This window comes from Clarias gariepinus, chromosome 19, assembly GCF_024256425.1.
Source record: "Clarias gariepinus isolate MV-2021 ecotype Netherlands chromosome 19, CGAR_prim_01v2, whole genome shotgun sequence".
NCBI lineage: Eukaryota > Metazoa > Chordata > Actinopteri > Siluriformes > Clariidae > Clarias > Clarias gariepinus.
This window is the reverse complement of record NC_071118.1, coordinates 2,978,728-3,006,611: the sequence shown is the minus strand read 5'-3', so window position 1 is coordinate 3,006,611 and position 27,884 is coordinate 2,978,728. Positions and strand designations below refer to the sequence as shown.

General features: G+C 36.6%; 1 long non-coding RNA gene across 1 annotated transcript; it reads left to right on the top strand.

The window, feature by feature from the left end:
- The first annotated feature begins 24,453 nt into the window (after window positions 1–24,453).
- On the top strand, window positions 24,454–27,860 carry LOC128507148 (uncharacterized). The gene is made up of 4 exons (XR_008355787.1): window positions 24,454–24,703; window positions 26,817–26,864; window positions 27,043–27,132; window positions 27,767–27,860. It is a non-coding gene; the product is annotated as an uncharacterized LOC128507148 (long non-coding RNA).
- Window positions 27,861–27,884: the final 24 nt, after the last annotated feature.

The following is a 27,884-nucleotide window of genomic DNA, read 5'->3' as shown; positions in this document are numbered from 1 at the left end:
GTTCCACTGTAGTTTTAAGTTTTAGATTTCTTTATAACTTTAGAAAATCTATATTATATATCTATATAGAAAACTTTCTGTCGACAGGTCTGTGGTTCATTTATATTTTTCTTTTCTCAATCCTGCTCTCTCTCACACATTATAATGTTTATGAGATAACCACATAGGATATTCATGGCTGGATTCAGAAACCCCACAAGTATCACTTTTGTATGGAAACGATGTGTCTAATAAAGGATTTATTTGAAATGCTGCTCGAGCACACAGGTTTTATTTTCTCAGGGAATGAAAGCTAGAACAGTAAGAGCGCACTCTTAGTTTGACTAAAGACTGAAGCTTTTTTGACATTATGGTAAAGCACTCAAGAAGTATTCACACCTCTTGAATCTTAATTTTCTCATATTTTTATTTCATGAAAACTTTTTGATGCACTATTACAGTGTAATGTTACTAAAGGTGCTGATGGTTTTTTGTTATCTCTGAGCATGTTAAGGTCTTCTTCAGGAAAACTGAATGTAATGTCTCTTATAAAATAATATTTTGATTTCATTGGATCAAACTACCTGCTGTTTGGGTAATCCCCGCAGGCTTCCTGTGGTGCGGAGGGGGCGTATCTTCTCATATTGCAAATTAATCTGTTTGAAATCATCAGAGTTGTTTCAAACACACATCACTATGCATCAACAGGATACCAATGTCTTTCCAGGCTTAAGACTCAACTTTTTTTCTGGTTTTATACATCTGGAAAAAATCAAAATGTCCTTAAAATTAGCTTTTAAGGCTTTTGACTCGCCTCATATGGGAAAAAAAAATTCAGAGGAGAAATCTTCAGATTCTTTAAAGAATTTAAGAATTGAAGATGCTACAGTTGTTGATTGGAGTTTAAGAATTAACTGAAAGGACTCTGCCGTGACAAGAAACTGGTGGCCACGATGATGCTCAGGACATGGTGTGTAAATATTTTTTCTTAGTATACATATGTACTACTCAAATATGAAGTTATAGGTTTAACTTTTAAAAACATTTGTCCACATTTATAATATCTAAACAGACATACAGGACTAAATCATTATTGATTGGAAATAATTAAACTAGGTTTTAAAAAAAAAGATAATTTTTGAAATCATACACACTTGTGTTATGCTGTACCGTACTCTAGGTGGAGCTACAGTTGTGTGTAACGTTGCGTTCGTGTACCACCTTTTTCCGCAATTGTAGGGTTTTAAAGTAGACTGTTAAATAATAGCTTTAGCTAGCTCAGTAAAACCTTATATGGGTGTATTTGTAAAGCCTTAAAGTATTATTAGCCTACTTGACATGACATCGTTCTTGTTTGTTTCTTTTTTTAGTGACCGCATCGAGTTCTGTGCTTTCATTTTAAGAGATAGACAGTTTCGATATAGAAGGTTTATGTAGTTGTTGATTACTAAACACAAATCACCTAATCACTGCATGGCAATAAGTTTTGAAGCTCATCACACGATGTAGTACCTGAGCCAGTGTTTAAAGTCGTACGCATCTCTTTATGATTAACGCCAAGGCACTAGGTGGTGCTAGTTTGTTTATATTTAGATGTCTGTGCCCATGATGGTAAGCAAATTTGTATATTTCTTTCTTTCAATCGATGCCAATGTCGATATATATTGTTACTAGATTTACATACACGTCAGGTTTAATTCTGAAAATTTTGAGTAACTCGTCTTCGAAGTGATTGTCAAAACAAAGGTCTGTTGCCGACTTGTTTTTCCTTGAGTTTCAAACAGATTTGCTGTAAACGCTATATATAGATGTTTATTATCAATCATTGTGAGATAGAAACTATCTCTACGTTTGTTCTTCAGAATAAAAGTAGAATAACTGAAGATGATCATTAATTTCAGACAATTTATATATTTTTTGTTTCTTGTTAAGGCCCTGTGTAGGCCTCAGTCAAATTACGTTCAAATGTATTGATATTATTTACGCTTAAAATGCACAGAAACATGTACCGTTATATTTAACCTGTCACGGTCACTTTTTGAACTCTCAGTTTTTAATAAAAATCTATTCAACCATACTACCATGCTAACCTAATATGCTGATCGAGATGTTGGCTGTTAATTTTACGAGTAATCGTTTACTGCAACGTAACAGCTATAAAGAAATGAACTGGCTGAAAATAAAATTCCATTATAATGAAGAAATATCAAGGAATTCTATTCAACATAATGGTGAGGTAACACGGGAAGGTGTGAACGTAATATAATAAACCTTTGGGAAACGAACATATGCACTGTTTGAGCTGACCAAATGTATTTATATAATTTAGTGATCAAGATAGAAACATATTGTGTAACAACTTGTGTTTTAGTTTATGATAATGGTAATGTTTACATTTTTTAAAAAGGGTTCCTATAACTAGAAGTATAGGAACTAATAAACTGTAGTTCATAACTGAAGATAAAAAGCAAGTTCTAGTCCTTTTACTAGATGGAAAATTATTAGATTTTTATTTATTTATCCACACCTGATTAGACAGGAATATTCCCATAAATTCACAAACTTCTCCAAACTTCTCTGACAGAAACTCGGCTGTTTTAGGGAACATGATGGAATTGCTTGTCTGGCAGCTATGTTTATATCCACTCTTCATCATATGATACTAATCACCCCCAATTCTAATCTAAAATAACCATAACACTATTTGTTCACTTTTATTGCTATGTAATTCATATCAGTTAATCAGTACTGCATATTTCTATACTAGACCTGATAGTCTATTCATGTTATTATTATTATTATTAGGGCCCAAGCACTATATCAGCCCTGTGTCGTCATAGTGTGTAAGGGCCCTTCTGTTCCTCTAAGGATTTTTTCCCTCCACGATTTAGGGCTTTTGGGGGTCTTAACATTTTTAAAAAGATTTAATCAGGAACAAACTCTACATAAATTCCTGACTATGTGTATATTACCTGGAATAAATTGCAGCATTTTGCGATTAATGAACTGGCTGCACGCAGCAAGGTGGCTTAGTGCACTGTCGCCTTGCACCTCCAGGAGCCGGGTTCGATTCCCACTTCTGTGTGCATGGAGTTTGCATGTTCTCCCCATCCTTGGATGGGTACTCCGGTTTCCTCCCACAAAGACATGCAGATTAGGTTAGTTCGTGTTTCCAAATTGCCCACAGCAATTGCAGAGGGTGTTTGTACAGTATGTGTGTGTCCCCTGCAATGGATTGGCACCCCCAAGTCTCCTTGGGATTGGCTCCAGGCACTCCGCGACCCTGTATACAGGATAAAGTGGTATAGACCATGAATCAGTGAGTGAGTAAATTGGCTACATAAATCCATATTGCAATTTAGATTTTTGTTCGATTAATCATGCAGTACTAATTCTAAACAAATTTCAAAACATGTTGAGATGTATTAATTGCTATTTCTAATTGCTGATATTTATGAAAAATAAAGCATGCATCATCTTAGAAACACTACTACTACTTCTACTATCAATAATAATAATGTTTATTTAGGGATCCAGGTTGTCAAAAGCCAAACGGCACGAAAAAGAGCCGAAGCCCTTGACCTCTGCTTCAACTCAACTGGATAAGGTAATCATTCTGCTTTCTTTTTGGTCTAAAATGGTCCTTGCTGACTTATTCAGCCAATATATTTTATTAATTAAAGCACAAATCAACTAATGTTACATCATACGTACAATCTCTATTTCAACCACTCTTGGGAATTTTTATGTTTTACTCTCTGTATTTAGTTTCCAGTTCAGTGCATTGATGACCAAGTTGGATTCCATGGTGTGGTCATTTATGAACATGACACTTTCCCCAAGTCAAATCCATCTTTGGTAAGTTTCCTTCTATTAAAAATGGGGCTGCCAAGTGAGTTGTGCCCGAGTCATGTGCCTCATGATGCATTTGGGTATAGGAGTGAGAGGTCATATCACAAATCCTAGGATTATATTTAGAAAACAAGAACATCCTGTACTTTAGCTTCTTTATCTCGGTTCCCTTTAAAATACAACCATTGAAATGGAGTCTGACTTGAACGAACTATATAGTAGAGTGGGTATTGGTTTTAATTGTAAATCTGCAATGGTTTTTAGATACATCCATTGATGCCAAGACTGTTGTAGAGGACAGGTCCTCCATTTATATATTTAGTGCTATCATGTTAGTCTGTATATATCTGTCATGACGTGTTCCTTTTTGTTTTATAATTTCAGTGTCACAAAGGCCCACAAATGGAGAACAATGAGCGTGAAGGAGCCATTTACTAAAGCTGAGCTTTAGCAGTATACAAAATATTATCCAATAAAAGCTCCTTTTAAAATTAAACTTGTGTTCAGTATGTTATTACTATTCAGTATCATGATGTCTCTTAAACTTTTGCATCCTTGAGAGTTAAGATTCAGTGTGTTGTTACCAAGTTATGAGATTCCAAGAAAGTTTTACGATATACTCCTTCCAGGTTCTAAGGAAAACTCCCGTTCCATATGTGCCAAAGTGGCAATTGTAAAGTAGAAAGATAATGATAAATGGTTTTTAAACTGTTTTACAAATAAAAATCTGAAAAGTGTGTATTCAGTCCGCCTTACTCTGATGCCTCTAACTAAAATCTAGTGGAACTTCAGAAGTTACCTAATTGGTAAATGGAGGCCACCTGTGTGTAATTTAATTTCAGTATAAATACAGCTATTCTGTGAAGCCCTCAGAGGTTTATTAGAGAATGTTAGTAAACAAACAGCTTCATGAAGCCCAAAGAACACACCAGCGAGCTCGGGGATAAAGTTATGAAGAATTTTAAAGCAGAGAGCGGGAGACTGGTCAGAGTTGATGGAAAGATGCTTGAAGCCAAATACAGGGCAATCTTAGAAGAAAACCTGTTAGATTTCTTCATTCAGCAGGTCAACGACCCTAAACATACAGCTAGAGCTACAATTTAATGGTTTATTTCATAGCATATTAAACATTTTAACATTTATTTATATAGCACTTTACAGCAACCTAAGTTGAACCAAAGTGCTTCACAGCACTAAAAATGGCAATAAAATGGCAATAAAAATAGAAATAAAAATGCAAAAATTAAATAAAACAAATAATTATAAATAAATAAAAATATAGTAATAGTAATAATATTAATAACTAAAACAAAATGATAAAATTATGAAAAACATAAAATTATAAAATATTAAAAGCCATTCTAAATAAGTGAGTCTTTGGTTAGCAGAATGTAAGGCTCTAAGCTTACTGTCTCACACAAGTAGAAAGGTACCAGACCATTATTTGCATAAAAAAAACATAAAAAGTTTAAACTGAATCCGCAACTGTACCGGAAGCCAGTGGAGGGAATACAGGATTGGTGTGATGTGATCATATTTATGATTATTGGTCAGCATACAAGCCGCAGCATTCTGTACAAGTTGCAGACGATGTAGACAAGCTTGAGTGATTCCAACATAAAGTGCGTTGCAGTAGTTTAGTCAAGAACTAATCAAAGCATGAATGGCTTTCTCCAGATCACTCCGATTCCAAAAAGACTTTGACCTCTACAAGGAGGCGAAGATTAAACAAGCCTGCCCCGACAACAGTCAATGTGTGTCTGAAAGTTTAAACTGCTTTCTAAAGTCACCCCCAATTTTTTTACTGCTTGGCTTAAATAAGGAACCGGAGAATCGAGACCAGCAGTGATGAAACTAGAAAAATTTGGGGTGCCAAACATAATACAGTACATTCTGTTTTACTCTCATTCACACAGAGACACTTTTATGACAGCCAAAGATGTCATGCAGACAACTGTGGATCGATTTAAGTGCATCAGAAGACAAGTTCATGTGCTGAAATGGCCCAGGAAAAGTCCAGAGCTAAATTCAATTGAGAATCTCTAAGACTGCTCTCCATTTAATCTGACTAAGCTTGAGCTATTTTGCAAAGAAGAAAGGGCAAAAATTTCAATCTCTAGATGTGCAAATCTGGTACAGATATACCCCAAAAGACTTACAGCTGTAATTGCAGCAAAAGGAGATTCTACAAAGTAATGACTTGGAGGGCTGAATAAAAATGCATGCAACACTTTTTAGATATTTATTTAATTGGCATTCCCAAACTTCATAGTGTTTGCATGAACATGTGTGAATATATGTGTGTGCGCACACGTGTGCATGTTGCCTGATGGATTGGCACCCTGTCCAGGGTGTTCCCTGCCTTGTGCCCTGAGTCCATGCCTCCTGCGACCCTGTACACAGCATAAAGCGATATAGACAATTAGTGAGTGATTTGACCTTAATGAGCTACAACAGCAGAGGACATGGGGTTCCACTCCTGTTAGCCTTTACAGTGGGCTCTAACTCACCCAAACTGGTCAGTTAAGTATACTAAAAAGCATTTTAAAATGTATAACTGTCCAATGTCAGTGTAATTTGCCAACTGTAGCCTCAGATTTCTGCTTAGCCAAAAGACAAGGCTTTAACTGTTGGCCACCACTGTGTAACTGGGTTAAAAAATAAAAATCCAGATTGCACTACCACAGTTATATACCACTGGAAACTTGAGACTCAAATGTGCCTGTGGTTAACGGGTGAACTACAAAACTTGCTTGGGTATGGTCCAGTGTTACTCTAGCCCCTCTGGTGGTCCCCAGAGTTAATGGGAAGAGACCCCATACCGCCTTGGCGTCTGCATTAGCCAGCAGTTAAATGCCATTAAATCAGTGACCAAACTTGTAACATTTTTGATTAATGATGGCCTAAACTGTTAAAAATGTTAACTATTTTAGTTGACAATCAAACTGGTTATAATTCTTTATATCACATGAAAATAAACATAACATTTAATAAAAAGTTTGGGAAATTTTCACGAGGTCGCAGACGTTCATTCATTGCTAGCTGGTTAGCAAAGTAGCTTAGCTAGCCACAGAATGTACATTTTTAGACTTGTTTGCTTGCTACTAATTGTTTTTATACCATGACTGTTGATAGGTTGATTATTTGGGTTATTTTATATTTCGAAGGTCAAATTTCAAAAGGTATATGTCAAGTATTTTAAATATCAAACTATGAAAGTGATAGCTAATAAAAGCAAAAAACAACTGGGTTAGCCAGCCAGCTAATGTTACCTTATGTCACACAGGATATATGGGTTATAAAATATGTAGTAATAAAACTTATTTACAACATCAGAGTTTATTATTATTATTATTTTATATGTAATTTCTTTTCTTGTTTTGACATTTGCAAGACAGACTTATGGTGTGCTTCTAACTGTTTACTGGTCTTACCCTTCTCTAGTTATAATCATGACAGAAATGTGTTCCACAGTGGCTAAAATAATCCTGACGTTTGAACTGTTGGTACAGAAAAGTAAGGCACTCCAATCTAAATGCAATTTAATAAGGAACAATTGTTTATTTGTGCTTCTGGGCTCCACTTTAGAACATGTTTATCATTTTATGTAAAAAAAACAAAAACATGCGTGTATGTGTAAATAGAGACAATGAACAGATAGTAAATAAAAAGAAATTATTTTTGAACATTTTGAACTCATTTTCCTAATGAGTATTATAATACACAACCTGGTTCAATTGTGGATACATAGCTCCCTCTTGTGGCCATATGTGATATTTTTAGAGCTTCATTTTCCATTTAAAAAATTCACAAAATTTATGTTACATGTGTAAGAATGTATGTTAAAAAGAAGAGAAAAAAATAATTTAAAATTATAGCAAATACAATGTGTTGTATAAACACTGAAATAATTGACCACAGACAAGCTCATCCTGTGTACACACCCATCTTTGGCAGACACTAATGAAAATTTATGTAATGAAGTATGCAAATGCAACAGACAAGATGTCGCTTAACTCCAACAAGTACAAATTTTTCCTGTCAGATTCCATAAAAAGCTTGCGTCTTTTTTTGTGAGTTGGCTCTGTCGGCCATGATAATTGTTTTAAAGAAAATTATAATAGGGTCTTGATCTCAGTGCCATGGAAGGGGGGTTGGTCCTATTTAACATACCAAAAGTATGTCCATAATAAGACATTCAGGTAGGGACGAGCACTTAAATTACTTAATACCCTACAGTATATCAGCAAAAGTATCCTCTTGCCTGCCTTCACATGCATATGAACTCGAGTAAAATCCATTTCTAAATCCATAGAGTTTAATATAATGGGGACTCATCCTTTGCAGCTATAGCAGCTTCGAATTTTTTGGAAAACAGGTTTGTGGAGAATTGTTTGGTTTGTATTTATGTGAATTTTCGACCATTCTTCCAGAAGAGGATTTGTGAGGCCAGAGCCTGATGTTTGATGAGAAGGCCTGTCGCCGCTCTATTTCATCCCAAAGGTGTTCTATAAGGTTGAGGTCAGGACTCTGTGCAGGCCAGTCCAATTCTTCCACACTAAACTTGCTCATCCATGTCTTTATGGACCTTTATGGGTCTTTATGTTGGAACAGGAAGGGGCCGTCCCCAAATGGTTCCCACAATAGAGCGCCGTTGGAATTAATTAGAACGGACACCGCAAGCCAGGCCTTCTCATCCAACATCTGTATCTACAGTTGAAACCAGATATTTACACACTTAAAAAAATCAACATATTTTTTGCATTTGTTAGATGTCAGATATGAGCGAGGAAGAATTTTTATGTATTTATTTGATTACTTTTATCAAAGTCAGAAGTATACATACACTTTAAACAAAAAGAAAACTCCAGATGATTCCATTTTGAGCTTAAGAAGCTTCTGATAGATTAATTGATTTAATTTGAGTTCACTGATGTCACACTGTGGATGCATATAAATGCACACCTCAAACACAGAGCCTTTTTCTTTGACATCATGCGAAAATTGAGGGGAAATCAACCAAGACGGCAGGAAAAGAATTGTGGACCTCAACAAGTGTGGCTCATCTTTAGGTTCAATTATCAAATGCCTGAAGGTCCCACGTTCATGCGTTCAGACAATAATAAGCAAGTAAAAAAAACATAGGAATGTACAACCATCATAACGCTCAGGGAGGGGATTCTGAGTTCCAGAAAGGAAAATTTTTCGGTGCAAAATCAAATCCCAAATGCAAATCAAACCCCAGGACAATAGCCAAAGACCTTGTGAAGATGCTGGCTAAAACTGATAAGACGGCGTCCTATCCACAGTAAAATGAGTCCTGTACCACCATGATTCCAGCAAACTATTGTAGAAAGCTTGTGAAAGAATACCCGAAACGTTTGGCCCAAATGAAACAGTTTCAGGGCAATTCTACCAAATACTAAGGATACTAAGAATACTTTTTACTGATAAAAGTAATAATAAATGAATACTTGGGCTAAATTAAACAAAGAAAACAACAAGGAGATTTGGTGAGATGGGTTCAACACATAATGAAAACCTGGAAGGATAAGGCCGAATTATTAACTCTGTGGAAGAAATGTGGTTAAAAAAAAATCTTGAAATTCACTTGGGGAAAAACAATCAAAAGTAAAAACCATACTATGTTTAATAGTAAAAACAAGAGCATTTTTAACTACACAATGTGATGAGAACTCTAAACAGCTGTGTGGCCATAAGAATTTTTTTATTTATTTATTTTTTATATAGCGCTTTAAACAATGGTCATTGTCTCAAAGCAGCTTCACAAAAATGTAAAAAATTAATTAAAATAAATAAATAAATATACAGTATATATATATATATATATATATATATATATATATATATATATAATAATGATAATAAATTGTGTATGTGTGAGAAAAATGTGTCTAGATAATAATGAGATGAATGAATGAAATTTCTCTGATGAGCAAGCCAAGGGTGACGGCGACAGTGGAAGGAAAAACTCCCTGAGATGGTGATAGGAAGAAACCTTAAGAGGAACCAGAGCTAACAGGGAACCCATCCTCATTTGGGTAATAACTTTGGTGGCCCTGAAGTGCAAAACAAATTAACAAAACTGAAAACAAAATAACAAATTCAAAACCAAATTAACAAAACGGAAAACAAAATAACTAATATCTGACTGGCCGAGAAGTGCAATACAAATTAACAAAATGGAAAACAAATTAAAAACCAAATTAACAAAACCCAAAACTTTATTATTTTTTTTTTTGGAGGGGGGGGAGTTTTGTTGTTTTTGTTTTTTTGTTTTCGGATTTGTTCATTTGATTTTGAATTTTTTTAATTTGTTTTCCGTTTTGTTAAATGTGTATTGCACTTCTCGGCCAGTCCGATACAAACCGAAAAAGGTAGGCATAGTTACCGAATTAAATGCTTACCGCTGATTGGACGAGACATCTGTCACTCAAGATATACAGGAAGTACTGTAGTAGCGGTAGATTTGTGTGTGTATGAATGTGCAAACATTATTATGGTTTCATATATGGCCCTGAAGTCAGTTTTGTTAATTTATTTGCACTTCATGGCCATCATAGTTTAAAGTGAAGCAGAACACACAAGAAACAAAGATAAAGAAACAAGTTCCTACTTCCTGTATATCTTGAGTGACAGATGTCTCGTCCAATCAGTGGTAAGCATTTAATTCGCTAACTATACCTGTAAGGGTTAACCCCTAGAGGGCGCCAAGGCGCCCAAAGTCTGGGATTCGTTGTGTTGATTTTGGTTTGTAGTTTGTTTTGTTGGACTTCGTTTCCCAGGCTGCACCTCGGTCAGGTGACGCAAGCATTCACCTGAACCGAGGAAACTAATTATGTTGATTATAAAGAGCCTGACTGAATTTCAGAACAACAAAAAACAAAACAACAAAACTCCCCCCTTCAAAAAAAAAAAAAAAAAAAAATAGTTTTGGGTTTTGTTATTTGGTTTTTAATTTGTTTTCCATTTTGTTAATTTGTATTGCACTTTTCGGCCAGTCAGATATTAGTTATTTTGTTTTCCATTTTGTTAAATTGATTTTGAATTTGTTATTTTGTTTTCAGTTTTGTTAATTTGTTTTGCACTTTAGGGCCACCGTAGAGATAACAGATAGAGATGATATAACACCATGTGTGTTATGCAGCTGAAAGTACAGTACAATATAACAGAAATTCTTTAAATTAACATGGAGTCCAGTTCAACATAGGGATGAGTCAGCAGGTGCAGTGGGCAGATGGGGTCTGGATCACTGGGAGCACAGGAGCAGGATGTGTAGCTCCAACCTTAATAAGGCAGAATTCAGATGGAGCTGGTCCTTCTCTGGATGCCTCAGGATCCTCGCAGGGTTGGCCTTTGTCTACTGAAGCTTGTACAATCTCCAGGTGCCTCGGAATGGGTAGAAAAGTACAGAACAGATAGAGAGAATTAGCGTAGTTGCCATTCAGGATAGAGGTACTTAGGTATAAAGTTATGGGATGAGTTACGCGTATGCCAGATTAAAGAGATGCGTCTTGAGTCTACTTTTAAACTGGGAAACTGTGTCTGAGCCCCGAACACTGTCTGGAAGGCTATTCCAAAGTTTTGGAGCTAAATATGAAAAAGCCCTACCCCCTTTTGTAGATTTTGAAATTCTGGGAATTACAAGAAGTCCGGAGTTTTCTGATCTTAAGGAACGTGGTGGATTATAGCGTATCAGAAGACTGGTTAGGTATGTGGGAGCTAAACCATTTAAAGCCTTGTATGTAAGTAATACTATTTTGTAATTAATTCTAAACTGAACAGGTAGCCAGTGCAGGGATGATAATATTGGGGTTATATGCTCATATTTTCTGGATCTAGTGAGAACCCTGGCGGCTGCATTTTGGACTAACTGAAGCTTGTTTATTGAGGATGCAGGACAACCACCTAGTAATACATTACAATAGTCCAGTCTGGAGGTCATGAATGCATGAACTAGCTTTTCCGCATCACACATGTTGAAAACCACATGTTAGGGAGACTTATCAGAAAAACAGCCTTCAGTTTGCTAGGGATCATAAAGATTGGACTTTGGAGTCCAGACTGAGGCTATGTCCACATGTAGCTGGGTATTTTTAAAAACAGAGATTTTTCTCTGCGGTATTTGCCTTTTGTCCACATGCAAAAGCGGTTTTGGTCGTTAAAAACTGAGCTTTTGAAAAACTCCGTTTGAAGTGAAGATTTTCCAAAGCTCCATTTTCAGTGGTGTTGTGTGGACAGGGAAAATCTCTGTTTTCAACAATACCTGGCTACGTGTGGACATGGCCTGACTCTATTCCAGAACTATAGTCACGTCAGGGTAAGAAGGGACGCGCATAAAGCGATGCACCCATAGAGGCCACTGTGTGTTATGATCTGGGGTTGCTTTAGTTGCTCAGGTCTAGGCTCAGTAACGTTACTGTATGTGGCAATAAAATGAAGTCAGCTGACCACCTGAATGTACTGAATCACAAGATTATCACATCTATGGAGTTTTTCTTCCCTAATGGTACAACCATATTCCAGGACGTAGACCGTAAAAGAGTGCTTGTGGGAGCATGAGGAATCATTTTGTCACATAAATTGGACCCCACATTGTGTTTTGTTATCAAAGGTGACTGAATGAATTCTTAAAGTGTGCAACTCGGAATAAGAATAAATCGTTGTCTAAACCTGATCGAGACAGAAACTTTAAAGACAGGGTGATCCTGCTCTGTACTAAAAAAGAAGAGTTAAAAAATAATAAACACCTGAACCTATCTGTGTGGTAATTAAAATTTTAACTTATGTCTGTAATAGATTTGACTGCCTGATAAGACTAAAGGATTAGTCATTTATTTTAGTGCAGATTTTATTTAACTTTATTTATTTTATTCATTGTCTAGTTGCAGTAACATGACACATTGAGTGTGTGATGAATAACATTTGAATACATTACTCCAACTGCTAAAACCCTAGCAACCAATGAACATACAGTACGAGCTACCAGCTTATATTCTGTAGGAACTAACGAGTCGTTGCTAGGGTGTTTCTTCCTGTAGGTTTCTGGCCAAGGCATTTTATTTTAAGTCATTCCGTAAACTTTGGTCGACAATTGAAGCTTCTCCCATTTTCAAGATTTCCTTGAAGAAACTTCCAATTTCTGCTTGAGTCTTCCTGCTGGTCTTTGTCCATATGACACTGTGAATACGTAACATCCATACGTAAAGTCCATGTCCACAATTCCAGTTGATTGCGTGGCATGTGTTGGCATGGGTGTTACCAATCGGTTATTATGGTATGATAACAACCTAAATGGTTGCTGTGTTATCACCATTCAGTACACACCCTGGGAACCACCAAAAATGTCACAGCAACCACCTGGCATCATCCTTTCTAAAAAAAAAAAAAAAAAAAAAAAAAATCTTTAATTTTTTTTTGTGAAGCTGCTTTGGGACAATGACCATTGTTAAAAGCGCTATATAAATAAAAATTGAATTGAATTAAATCCTAGTAACCACCTCCAATGTTATTTTCTAGTTGCTCTCAAGCTAACATCAAAATTTACAAACCTTGGAGTAAGTTCATTTCTGTTTATAATAAAAAAAAAGAGAAACCAAAATTTTTAATGACCTACATTGGTAACTTTACAGGTAACACCAGTCCTACATATGCAAAAAAAGAGGAAATAAAAAGCTTTGGTCTTCCTGCTTAAGAACAAATGCAAATACTAATGCTGTGACCTGCACAGCCATCGTCGCATTTCAACAGGACAGCAACTCACAAATGATTTCTCTACAACATTTTTGTTTTATTCTTCTGCATGGAATTACCTTCAGATGACCACTAAATTATTTTTTAAGACTTCAGCCTGACAGTTCATAGCTTCATATGGAAAAAGATCTACAAGCAAAAATATCCTGTTTTGTTGAGGAAGCTTGAGAATGGAAGACGTATCACCAGTGGTTCATTGGAATTTCAGGATTAGCTCAAAAAATTCAACAGATTCTGCTGTTACGAGAAATTGGGAGCCTGGATGATTTTTACAAGCTAGTACGTTATTAAAACATTAATACTAATTAAAATATACATAGAATTAAATGCTTTTTTTAATAATCTGGTCATCAATTAACACATAATTGTAAAAGATTGAAAAACAAAACAAACAAACATACAAACAAACAACCCCAGAAAAAAACCCAGGAAGGATTTTAGTCCAGACTCCATTTCCGCTTTGTTTATCCACGGAGCACTAGCGTGGTGCGCAGAACAATAACCGATAATGGTAAGCCACCGAATCCTTCTAGAAGATTCGTACATTATATTCACATATATATATATACAGTGTATATATTCAGAGTCAATCATATAGCCTTTTTGTCAAGACGTTGTGATATTATTATTGATGGTTGAATAGGTGAAGTCTTGTTTATTGCAAATTTTTTATGGTTTGAAATAGAAGCTTCATATAGTTGTTAATGGTCAGTCATTGTGTAAATATAAAGATTATTAAAATTTCGAATTCAGCATGCAAGTTTTTCAATTATTTATCAAAAAAATTGATTAAAGCACCTTTAAGCTTTAACTTCAATGAGATGTAATTTTCCGCGAGGGCCGATAGGCCTCAACCTGAATCTCCTGCGTCACACGTCAAAGCATTAAACTAATCTTTATATTTATTTATTGCTGAGTAACAGATGTTAAATATGTCACTTATGTTTCACAATGATTGATAATTTACAAACATATGCAGCTTATATGTTATGTGCTCATGCAAAAACCTGGACTATGACAATGCTAACATGCTAACGTGTTCTGGATGCTAATCAAGATGTTTACAGTTAATGTTAGCCACCGTAATATTTAATTTATATTTAAGTTTATACACATAAGCCCAATCCCAATTCTACCCCTTACCCTACACTTAGCCCTTTCTCTTTTCGTTCTCCAAACGAAGATTTTTCGGGACCTCACTTCAAACGAAATTTTCAAGATGGCTGCTCACTCGAGCAAGCAGACCCATAAATGTAACGAATTTTTGCCATTAATAAGGATTTTAATGACAAGTTTTCATTATATGTATATTACCTTTAGTTTTGTGTTTGTGTTTATGGTGTTTTTCTGTAAAGAAACGCTTGCAAAAAAATCGCTAAAGTTTGCTAGCGGATAGCACCGATTGCGCGATATTACAAAAATATGTTTTTGTCATATACACTTTACTGAATGCTACAAACAAATATAAAGTTCAGTAGCACGGCAGTTTGCCGAGCATTTGATAACGCATTGTTTGTTTTGCTTACAGCCATATGTTAACATGTAAATGAACGGATACGTATGATGACGTATAACAGTGTTGTAGTGATGTCCCATTTCTTAGGGGAAATATTTTAACCCTTAAAATATCGCGAGGGGTAGGGGAAGGGGTAGAAAATAGATTTGGGATTGGGCTATAGTGTGTGATATAATGGTTATGAAGCAACTATGATGATTTCATATACAGTATGTTTAATGTGCACAGTGTTTCCCCCACACACAGTATACTTTGGAGAGCTAAGGAAGTACATTCACTGACGCTTTTTAAAAAAAAAACCTGTCTGTGAGAACAATGGCATTCATTGATAGATTGCCTGGTAGCAGTCAGGTCCCTCTCACGCTACCGCTTCTCTATCTGTTTATTCTGCTATCGCGAGAGCGCTGTACTGAGGAACAGTGAATGCAATGGATGCCAGGAATATAGGAATGACATTGCAAAAATGTAGATCTAGAGAGAGCTGATTGGCCGAGCTCTCACAGAGGGGAGGGATCACGGCTATACAGCCAATCAGGGGTGTCTGTGAGCTCACACAGACACCCCTGATTGGAGCAGATAGCGCTGTTGTCCGAGTGTGTTACGCTGCCCCCAACTGTGCATGAGTGAGCGTCATTCGGTTCGGAGGAAAACCTGGCCCTCCCAACTGAGTGGTAGTAGTAGCTTAATGTGGGAGCGCCTCTAGTGATGGGGAGGAATTGGACACGACTAAATTAGAGAGAAAAATTGGGTGAAAAAATCCAATTAATCTTATATTTAAATATTTAACTTAAACTATTATTTTATAAGATGTATCATCTTAGAAATATGACTACTACTATGACTATAACTACTACTAATAATATTGATTTAGGAGTCAAAGCTGTCTAAATGCACAGAAGAGCAAGAGCCCTTGTTCCCTGCTTCAGCTAAAAGAGACAAGGTAATTGTGATGATTTTTTTTTTTTTTTTTTTTACTAAATCTATTTGTTTGTAATGTCCTTGTTAAAGAATTTATCTAAAAGATTCAAATAAAAATTCAGATTTAGCAACAAAATAGAATAATTAAGGTAACATTAAAGCACAAAAATGCTCTATTATTCCTACATTGGAGTTTAAATGTAGGTCTCTCTCTCTCTCTCTCTCGCCAATTCCCCCCCTCAGCTGCCGGTTCAGTGTGTCAATGACCAAGAGGCTTTGAACGCTGTGGTGGATTTTGGAGATGCGGTCCTGATGATACATCAGACACCAGTAAGTTTCTGTACTGTCTGCTTCCTTAAAACAAAACAGCTGTTCCTTTCCTCTATCCCTTTTTAAAATCATTCACCAAATACGTCAAGCAATCGAGTAATTTATGTGATCATTTAGTAATGAATAAACATCATTAATTATTGATCATTAATTAAATAACGGTAGTCATTGGAATCTTAAGCTAATATTAAAAAGGACATGTAATTTTAGAAACACTACTACTAATAACAACAACTATAATAGTAATAATAATAATAATAATAATAGTAAATTGATGCCTGATGACCTGATCGTGGCTTTGAAGACAGGGTGATTCAGCTCTGTACTAAACAAGAGTTAAAAAATAATAACCCCCTTAAATATCGATATGATAATTAGATTTTTAATTTATGTATATAATAGATTCAATTACCTAATAAGACACAAATGTTTTATTTATTTATTACTCTTTTCTTTTCCTCCTGTAAATGACTGTGAGCAACTGTAACCGGGTATAAGCAATTTTTCTCTGGGATTAATAAAGTTATTTAAATCTTGAATATTTTAAAAACTTTTTTTCTCTATGTGTTGTAGCTTCTGGTTCATGATGTGGATCCCCTAGCTTTAAACACCGTAGTTTATAGCAGAGCTGAGACATCTCCAGCGCTAAATCAGCTTCCAGTAAGCTTTGTTCTGTAACATCTCTCTCTTTCGCTCTCTCTCTCTCTCTCTCTCGCTCTAAATAATTAATGAAATATACCAAATTAATAAATCAATAAAAGTCAAATTGATGTAGATTAAATTACAGAAATTTAAACAAATGTTTAACTGTAACAGGTTGCAAAGTGTCTAAAGAAATAATTTAAAACCATATTGCTTGCTACTGTATGTAACAGCCTCAGCAGCGACCTCATTTCCCCTTTCGCTGATCCAACCACTAAGCATTTAGCATCACCAGTATAATAATCACCGGCCTGATCATCTGTCATCATCTGCACCTGTTTCATACTGGTTTATGCTTTATGTTAGTTGTTTTTTATGCTTGAATGATTCATAGGTCACTGTGTGGCTTAATAAAAAAAAAAAAACATTCCTCTGAAACTGCTCAGGTACGGGGACTGGGCTGAAAATGAGAGACAAAAACTTACCACCTCAACATGGGCAAATATCATTAAGACTTAATTTCTACAAAGAAATGTTAACATTTTGCTTTTTTCTGCATGATTTTAGCTTCCAGTTCAATGTGTTGACGACCCAACCGGACTAAATGCTGTCGTAGCTGTTGAAGGTCAGAGTTACTCCATGCCGAATCAGCCTCCAGTGAGTGTCCTTCTTGTGCTACTCAGTGTGAGTGCACACGTTTTGTGTGATCTTGTTAGTAATTCTTTCATAATAGATATTTTTGTTTTGTTTTACAATTTCAGATTGTCATTCAGGGAGAAGCTGGCAAAGAAGACTTTAAACCTATTTAAATAAATACTTTTCAAATTAAAGTGGTGTGTAGTGTGTTATTTGTTAAGTAATCTGATGCCATTCAACAAGTAATAAACAAGTACTCAATATTAGTAGATAAGATGTACACCAGGTGGTTATTAACAAAGATGGGATTTCACCTGGACTGGTTGAAATCATCAAACTAATTATACTAATTTTAAAATTTACTTACCACACCGAGGCCTTATTACTGCCAGACCTGTTGAATCAATAAATCACTTAAATAGCCACTCATTGACCAAGTGAAACTCACTAAATTTATTTTTTTTTAAAGCAAGAATTTCAAGAACAGATGGGAAACAAAGTAATTGACATGCATCAGTCTGGACAGGTTTACCAAGCCATTTCTAATGCTTTGGGCCATTATCCACAAATGGATAAAACGTGAAACAGTGGTGAACCTTCCCAGGAGCAGCCAGCCTACCAAAATTACAGTACACCAAGAGCACAATGAGAGAACAATGACTCCTACAGGAGCTCATAAAAAAACCTGGAACAATGTCTAAAGAACTGCAGGTCTCTCACTTGCCTCAGTTAAGGTCAGTGTTCATGATTTAACAATAAGAAACAGAGACTGGGCAAAAATGTCATCCATGGGAGAGGTTTAAGGTGTAAGCCTCTGCTGACCAAAAACAACACAAAGGCTCATCTCACATTTACCAAATGATTATGCTTAAGACCTGGACAATTTGTCATTTGTGCTTAAGACCTGGACAAGGAATCATGACTTTACCAGAAAATCCTGAAGAAGCATGTCAGTCCATCACTTCATAGCCTCAAGCTCAATCGCGTTTGGGTTATGCAGCAGGTCAATGACCTGAAACACAGCAGCAAGTCCACCTTTAAATAATTTAAATAATTATCAAAATAATTATAGTTATACCATATAGTTAAAATTTTAATTAAAGATTGTGTGTGTGTAGATTTGGATTATATATATTTTTTGTACATTTTAAATATACCTAGAAATATACATTTTAATTCACTATATGCTTTCCCCACTACTATTATATACAATCTGTTTAAAATCTAAATACATAGCACCCTCTTGTGACCATTTAGGTGAAATATTATACACACACACACACACACACACAATAATGTGCAAATATTGTAGGTAGGTGTAAAGAAATGCTTTAATATTTAATTAAACTGGGAGCGGTTGTGGAAGTCATGAAAGGGTGGTATAGGCTGTTAATGCCATGGGCAGAAAAGGGCAGGCATAGGCGCAGAGGGGTGTTTTTGAACAAACAAGTCTTTATTCAGGATATAACTTACACTACCCATAACTGACCCATACCCAGGCTAGAGGACAAGACATAAGCATTATACTAAAATACATGCTTAACTTACAAGACACAGACTCTAATACATAAAATATAAGCACTATGTTGAGACACATGCTTAAGGACAAAACACAGACTCAAGCTAAGCATGGAGCTGAAAACAGGGACAAGACGAGAGATTCGGAGAGACACGAGACAGGACTAAGAGACACGAGACAGGAATAAGAGACACGCCTAGCTACATTTACTAAATAGCTAAACATTAAAGGCTAGGGATACAGAAGCACCAGCGCTAGGCTAAGGGACACACAGAGGCTAACTCCTTACCTAGTTTCTAACTCACAACACAACATGACACGACACGACACCGAGTCAGCTCCACACACACATGAACACCATAGACTCACATATGAACACAATTAGCCTGGGGACATGCTTAGTGGTTATGGGATAACCTGAACTACAAAATAACAATATAAAATAAACCAAAATATAAACAAAGAAAAACAATACACAAAACAAAATGCCCACTTGACAGTATGTACAAACGTTCAATGCTCGACCCAGTTTCCCAGACTAATCAGCTCTTTATTAAAGATTTAACGACCTACCTCGGTTCAGGTGTGCTCCCACATCACCTGACCGAGATGCCTTTTGGGAAACTGAGTCGGCAAAACAAAAACTACAAAGGGCTAAACAGTGCCCTTTAGTGGCGATTCCTTACAAAGACTCCTTTCCTCTATCTCATTTTAAGCAATCAAGTCAAGCAATCAAGTTTTTTATGTGATGTAGTAATTTAGTAATGAATAAACATTACTCAGTGCAGGCATATTTAGTCATATATTTTAATAAACAAGTATTTAGTTGTTTAAACCATTAAGTTAACTACTGTGAATGTTTAAATTATTGTTAATTAATTAAATAATGGTAGTCATTGAAATCTTAAAAATGATGTGTAATTTTAGAAACACTACTAGTATTAATAACAACAATAGACAGTTTCATGTTACAGGCCATACACCATACCATGGCAAGACTGAGCACAGCAACAGGTTGTTTACCGAAGTGCTGTAGAGCGGAACAATAATGAGTGACTACAGGCAACAGGGAATCCTGGTGGTAGTTTGGGGCTGCATTTCTGCAAAAAAGTTTAGGGGTTTTGGAGAACAACTACAAACATACAGCCAATGTCATTAAGAACTATCTTTAGGGTAAACATGAACAAGGAGTCTGAAGTGGAAATGATGGTTTGGCCCTGAGCTCAACATCATCGAGTCTGTCTGGAATTAAATTAAGAGACAGAAGGACTTGAGGCATCCTATAGCCACGGAAAATCTGTGATTAGTTCTACATGATGTTTGGAACAACCTACCTGCTGGTTTCCTGAAAAAACTGAAGGAACTGATGGCAATTCTGGTTTTGCAGGTAAAGGGTGGTCACACCAAAAACTGATTAGTAAAAAGACAAAGCAGACTTTATCTCTGCCCTAGCTACCCATTACTCTTTTGACTTTCTAGCACTAACTGAGACCTGGATATCTCCTCAGAACTCAGCTACACCGGCTGCCCTATCCTCTGCCTATGTATTCTCTCACACTCCACGAGAAACTGGCAGAGGTGGTGGTACGGGTCTCCTGTTGTCCAAAAGATGGTCCTTCTCGCCTATCACCCTGTCTCATCTCAGTTTTTCATCATTTGAATTTCATGCAGTTAAGGTAACCTCTCCAATTAACCTCCACATCTTAGTTATTTACCGTCCTCCTGGCTCTCTAGGAAACTTTCTAGATGAAATGGACATACTTCTTAGTCTTTTTCCTTCTGCTAACACTCCTCTCACTGTTCTAGGAGATTTCAACCTTCCATCTGATAAACTCCAATCCTCTTTCCTTCTCCCTCTCCTTAACTCCTTCTCTTTAACTCTAAACAGCCTCCCTCCTACACACAAGGCAGGAAATTCTCTCGACCTTGTTTTCTGCCGCCCTTCCCCAGTCACAGATATCACTACTATTCCTCTTCATAAATCTGATCATTACCTGGTATCCTTCACCATAACCCTTCCCATTCTATGTAAACCTAACCACCAAAATGTCTCTTTTACCCGCAAAAACCTTCACTCTGTCTCGCCTTCCTCTGTGTCTTCATACACCCTATCATTCCTCCCAGACCCAGACTCCTTCTCCTCTTTACCACTAGAGACTGCGACTGAAACTTTCCTCTCCTCTCTCTCCTCATCCATAGATCTCCTTTGCCCGCTGTCATCTAAACCAAGGAAGACGTCTTGTCCTGCTCCTTGGCTATCTGATGTACTGTGCAACAATAGGAGAGAATTAAGAACTGCGGAGAGAAGATGGAAGAAATCGCAACTTGATGCAGATCTCATCTCTTACCAGACTCTTCTTTCCAAATTCTCATGTGATGTGACTTCTGCCAAAACTACCTTCTTCAGACAAAAGTTGGAAGCCTCTGCACATGATCCTGGCAAACTCCACAACATCTTCTCCTCACTACTCAACCCACCGACTCCTCCTGCCCCTTCCTCTCTAACTGCTGACGATTTTGCCACATTCTACGATGGGAAGATTGCAGCAATCCACCAGTCCTTCGCTCTCAACCCCCTACGGCAGAACCTCAGGACCTTTCCTTCCCTCCTTTAGCAGAGTTTTCCAACCTGTCATCTGATGAGATTTAGCAGATCATCTTGTCATCTAACCCCACCACCTGTTTATTAGACCCAATCTCTTCCATGTGCTCCAGGCCATCTCATGAGACCTCCTTCCCTTCACCACAACCATCATCAACCATTCCATATTATCTGGTCATGTTCCTGCTGCTTTTAAGTAGGCAAGGGTTATTCCCACCCTCAAGAAACCCTGCCTGGACCCATTAGAAGTTAACAACTATCGCCCGGTATCACTGCTCTCTTTTATTTCCAAAATTCTTGAAAGAGCCGTTTATAATCAAATGTCTCTTTATCTCTCACAGAACAACCTTAATGACCCAAACCAATCTGGATTCAAAGTGGCACATTCCACAGAGACTGCCCTTCTGTCAGTCACTGAGAAGCTCCATGCTGCTAGATCTGCTAAACTGTCATCTGTCCTCATCCTCCTGGACCTGTCAGCTGCATTTGACACGGTGAACCACAAGATTCTATTATCTATTCTTACAAGCCTTGGAATTTGTGGAACAGCGTGGCAATGGTTTGCTTCTTACCTAAAAGATAGGTCATATGAGGTAACATGGAGGGGATCTACATCTGCCCCACGTAGACTCTCTACTGGTGTCCCGCAGGGCTCAGTACTTGGTCCTCTTCTGTTCTCCCTCTATACCCGGTCTCTTGGTAAGGTCATATCATCGCATGGATTCTCATACCACTGTTATGCAGACGACACCCAACTTGTTCTCTCCTTTCCTCCCTCTGACACTCAGGTTTCCACCCGGATCTCAGCATGTCTGGCAGACATCTCATTTTGGATGGCTGCTCATCAGCTGAAGCTCAATCTCAGTAAAACCGAACTGTTGTTTATCCCTTGTGACTCATCTCCAGGTCAAGACCTTGTGATATCCATGGACAACAACCAAATCACTCCTTCAGCCACCGCCCGCAATCTTGGGGTAACCGTGGACAATCCTTTGTCATTTTCCCCACACATCGCTAACCTTACTCGCTCTTGTCGATTTCTTCTTTACAATATCAGAAGAATTCGCCCATTTCTTTCTTCACAGGCTACTCAGGTGCTTGTTCAGTCCCTTGTTATTTCAAGACTGGACTACTGCAACTCACTCCTGGCAGGCCTGCCTCTGTCCACGATTCGTCCTCTGCAACTGATCCAGAATGCAGCAGCACGTCTTGTTTTTAACCTCCCCAAGTTCTCCCACACCACACCACTCCTCCGCTCCCTGCACTGGCTTCCTGTAGCTGCCCGCATCAAATTCAAAACACTGATGCTTGCCTACAAAGCTAAAAATGGCCCAGCACCCACTTATCTCTCTGCGCTAATTACACCACGCACTGCACCACGTTCCCTCCGATCCTCCAGCACTGCTCGCCTCATCCCACCATCTCTCAGGGATCGAGGGTGGCATTCATCCAGGCTCTTTTCTGTTCTGGCACCTAGGTGGTGGAATGAACTTCCTCTAGATGTCCGTACATCAGAGACTTTGACTATCTTTAAATGACGACTCAAGACTCATCTGTTTCTCCAGTACTTGGACTTGGATTTTTTCACACCTGCTTAAAACGTCTGCACAGTATTTTATGTGTAAATGTTTGGTCATTTATAATAAACCTCAGAATTTTATTATTTTGTAATGTTCATGATAGCTGGGTGATTTTAATGAGGACATAAAAGGCACTTTATAGTGATATTAACCCAACTCCCACACTAATAAAACAAAGTTGATGTCCTGAATTTATACAATGCAAGATGATGATTATGATTATTTTTTTTTTTACATAAAAAAGCCAGATTTAACCAGCCTGTTTTGTAAAGATCAGAGAACCGCAACTGGCATCACTTCCATTCGTTGGGTATTACTTCTGTGTGAAAACTTGCTGACTTTATGTGATCAAAGTGAAAATGTAGCCTGAGTTACAACCCACAATTATCTCCACTTCCTAAGCAGAAAGGGAATTGCATTGTTTTTACTTTTGGAATTTAATTTGTCTGAGGCTTTATATCGATGTACTGACAGTGACGAACTAAAGCTGTGTGGCTTTGATAAATGGCACATTAGGTCCATACTATGTACACTGCTTGAGTTTCCTACATTTGTTACATTACAGTCTTAGTGTAAAACAGCTAAGTATAAGCAGAAACACTGTTTGGTATGATATTTAGGAATTGTTCATTACCTAATTTTATATTGCTCAAGTGGAGTGTAGTGACAAATGTACAAGAACTCTCCTGATGGTATTTAATGGACTGATAAAGTTTACAATGTGAGGAAGGTGCAGATGTTTTATGTTACCTCTGGGAACATTAATGCTTTTTGCTCTTTTTTTGCTTATGTAAAGTAACAAACAAGTTTCATCATTGCGCTTGATGGATTTTGCTTGACAATGCTGTTCTTACGTACAAGAACTATTCCAGAACAGCTGACCTTCATGTCTTGAAATAACAACTGACTGTTTTCGTGGTTTCGTATTACATGAGTGCCCAAATTGGTACTTTATGCTTAAGAGAAAAAAAAGCCCACAGTCTTGTGTGTTGTAGAGAGTTTTCAGAGAAGGCGGGCACATCTGAGATAAACCCCATTCAAATAATTGAAGTGATGGTGTGAAATCTTATACTCACTTCTCAATTCAGCTGAACAGAACAGCAAATTCAACACACATCAATCAGGACTAACTGACAGGATGATAATTTATTTTAATGGTCTTAATAATTTGGTATTCCAAAAGTGGGAAAAGAACATGAAAAGAAGAAAACATGTCATACATCTTCAGCTTTTTTCAAGAAAAGTAAAGAATTTAAACAAAGTTTCAGCAGTTGATCAGGGCTCAGGAATGAATTTGAAAAATCTAAAATCTGCGGTGGTGAAAAACTGGACGACAGAATGATTTGTGTAAGCTGGTAGGTGATGAATTATTTAAATATTATTAAAATATTAAAAAGATACTTACATTATCTTAACATATGATGAAATTTTGAATACAACATACTGTATAGCCAAAAAGTATTTTTTTTTCTAACTTCAATTCAATTCAATTCAATTTTATTTGTATAGCGCTTTTAGCAATTTTCATTGCAGCAAAGCAGCTTTACACAGTCAAAAGAATTATTTAAGTTTGTATGAAATGTGAATTTGTATGAATCAAAATGGTCAGTTTGTCCCTGATGAGCAAGCCGAGCAAGCAAACTTGACATCATAAATAAGCCTGATTTTAGAATAAAGCCTTTATATGCATTTTTAAGTCATATACACTGGGCCACTAGGTTATGGAAGAAGATTACAAATTTTATTTAAGTTTTAATTTTAGAATTCAGACTTTTTTTTTCAGAATTATCACCTTTAATGTCAGAAATATTTTAATCTTTTAAATCTTTTTTTTTTTTTTACACCTCCATGCTAAAGACCTTACGTCCCACCTTGGGACTGTGTGCATGGAGATTGCATCTTCTCCCCATTCTTGGTAGGTTTCCTCCGAGTAGTCTGGTTTTGTCCCACAGTCAAAAGACATACAGATTATGCAAACTGCCATTTCTAAAAATTACCCGTAGTGTGTGAGTGAGTGTGGCACCCCGTCCAGGGTGTACCTTGTCCTGAGTCCCCTATGACAGGCTCCCAGCCTCCTGTGGCCCTAAACAGGAGAAGCAGTATAGAGAAGTAAGAATTAAAAAATTAGATACCACAGCAGAACTCAACATCACACTTCAACATAACAGCAACATTTTTTCTTTCTATTCTTCTGGACAGAATTACCCTCAGATGATTTTTAAATTAGTCTTTAAGACTTCTGGTTAACTATTCATAGCTTTATAATGGAAAAAAAGCCGTTTCTTTAAGGAAGCTTAAGATTGAAAGATGATCCAGTGTTGCATTGCAGTTCTAGGATTTTATATATATATATATATATATATATATATATATATATATATATATATATATATATATAAAGATTTTACTTTAGCAGGGAATTCAGAGCCAGAATGATTTTCATGAGCTAGAAATAAAGAAATGTGTTCAAAATGTGTTATAAATCAGGCATATAGTCATTATTACAATGGAACTACAATACACGCATTCAAAACGTGATGTAGTGCACAAGCATGACTGCAGAGTCGCGCCCTCGAGTGTATTTCCGCTTCATTCTTTGCTGATGTGCTAGAGTGGCGCTATTTTTTATTTTGTGCAGAACTGATTAAAGAATGGTAAGCTGCTGAATCCTGAAGATCCTCATCTCACGTTTTTTCTTTTCTTTAAAGCTATCTCAATTTCTATGTGCAATTTATTTTTTACATAAACGTCTAAATCTAATTCTCAACGTTCGATCTTGTGGTTGAAATGTCCTCTGCTTAGCGATTGTTGTACAGGTGCCATTTTGTGTCATGCGAGTTTTGCTTCTTCTTGTAAGATTTAAACATATTCGACATAGAAACTTCATGTTACTTCATATTAATTTTCATTTTTTGTGAAATATAAGTAAAATACTATATGTAACATTTCCTATTTAGCATGTAAATGAAATATGTCGATTAGTTTTAGCTTTGACGACGTCACTCAGGCTTCTTTTCTCATAATGGCTTATAGGCCTTTTTACGATGATGATTTTATGATAGTAAAAAGACCCCCCCCCCCTTTTCTTTTGTATTTTTGGTTCGTACCACTTAACATGCATATAACAAAGTCCAGGTTAAAGAAGCCTGCATGATAAAGTAAAAGCTTTAAATTAATCGAAATTTAAACACCGAATAACAATTTTTAAAAAGTATTTCACTTATATTTCACATTGATTATTAATGAACAACTACATTTGAAATAAATCAATTTGAATTAATTAACAACTACATTTGAAATAAATATTTACAACTAATATTGAAATAAATGTGTAATTTCAGACATCTATGTCATGTGTCACGTGCTGACGCCTTGGTTAGAGTGTGTTGTAAGTGTGTGCAGTGGAAGAGCTATAAAGAAGATATGCATATTTTTAATCATATCTATAATTTCATATCAATGATCCAGGGTCAGAAGGGGTTGAAAAAAAAACAAGCTTCAGCAGGACAGGAGAAGGTAATCATGCTGTGTTTTTCAATACTTTTTTTGGTTCATAGTATCTTTGTTAAGTTCTTAAGATAACGAATTTCATCAATCGATAACACAAAACAATTACACTAACATCAAAGCACACAGATGCTGGTTTAATCCCATGAAGGATTTTAAAGTAGGGCTTTCTCTTCATGCTTTGTAGCTTCCAGTTCAGTGTGTGGACGATCCGATGCCTTCAAACGCTGTGGTGAATTACGGAGACGAGGCATTCCCCATGCGTAATCATCGTCCAGTAAGGGTCTGCCTCTCTCTCTCTCTCTCTCTCTTTCTCTCTAAATAATTTATCAGATATTCCAAATAAGTAATATACTGACTTATACTGAAAATAAGAGGCAAAAAAAAATCCTTCATGAAGCCTGGAGAACTGTTCCTCAAGACTACATTAAATTAAAAGAAAGTCTGTCTCTTTTGAAGCAAAATACGAAGAAATGAGCGGGGGTCAAGACTTCTGCACAGTACTGTATGTGGACTTTAGTCAGTTGCGGTTAGTTAGCTCTACCAGTCTTAGAAGGATATGTATCGGCGGAGCAGAAATCATAATCTGTTGATGATAAATGATGTTTTCAGAACTATTATATAAAAGCAATATCACACTCTAGGTCATGCTGTTGTGCTAAATATTAGCACGGCTGTGATACGTTTGGGACCCGGCAGTACAGCACACCTTCTCATGTAATACTGATTAAGTCTGAGGAAGCGACACACTAAGAAGACTGGAAGTGTTGAAACGCAATCAACATAATCAACATAACTTACTAAAAGGGTTTCGAACTGAAGGTTTAGAATACACACAAATGGCATTCTAATCCAAAACAGAAGTATAAACCTAAATTCTTTCTCTCCATGTTTTGTATCTTTTGGTTCAGCGTGTGGACGACCCCATGGCTTTAAACCCAGTACTGGATCATGGAGATGAGGCATTCCTAATGCTATATCAGCATCCAGTATCCTCCAGTTATATCTGCTCTCTTTGCAAACAAAACA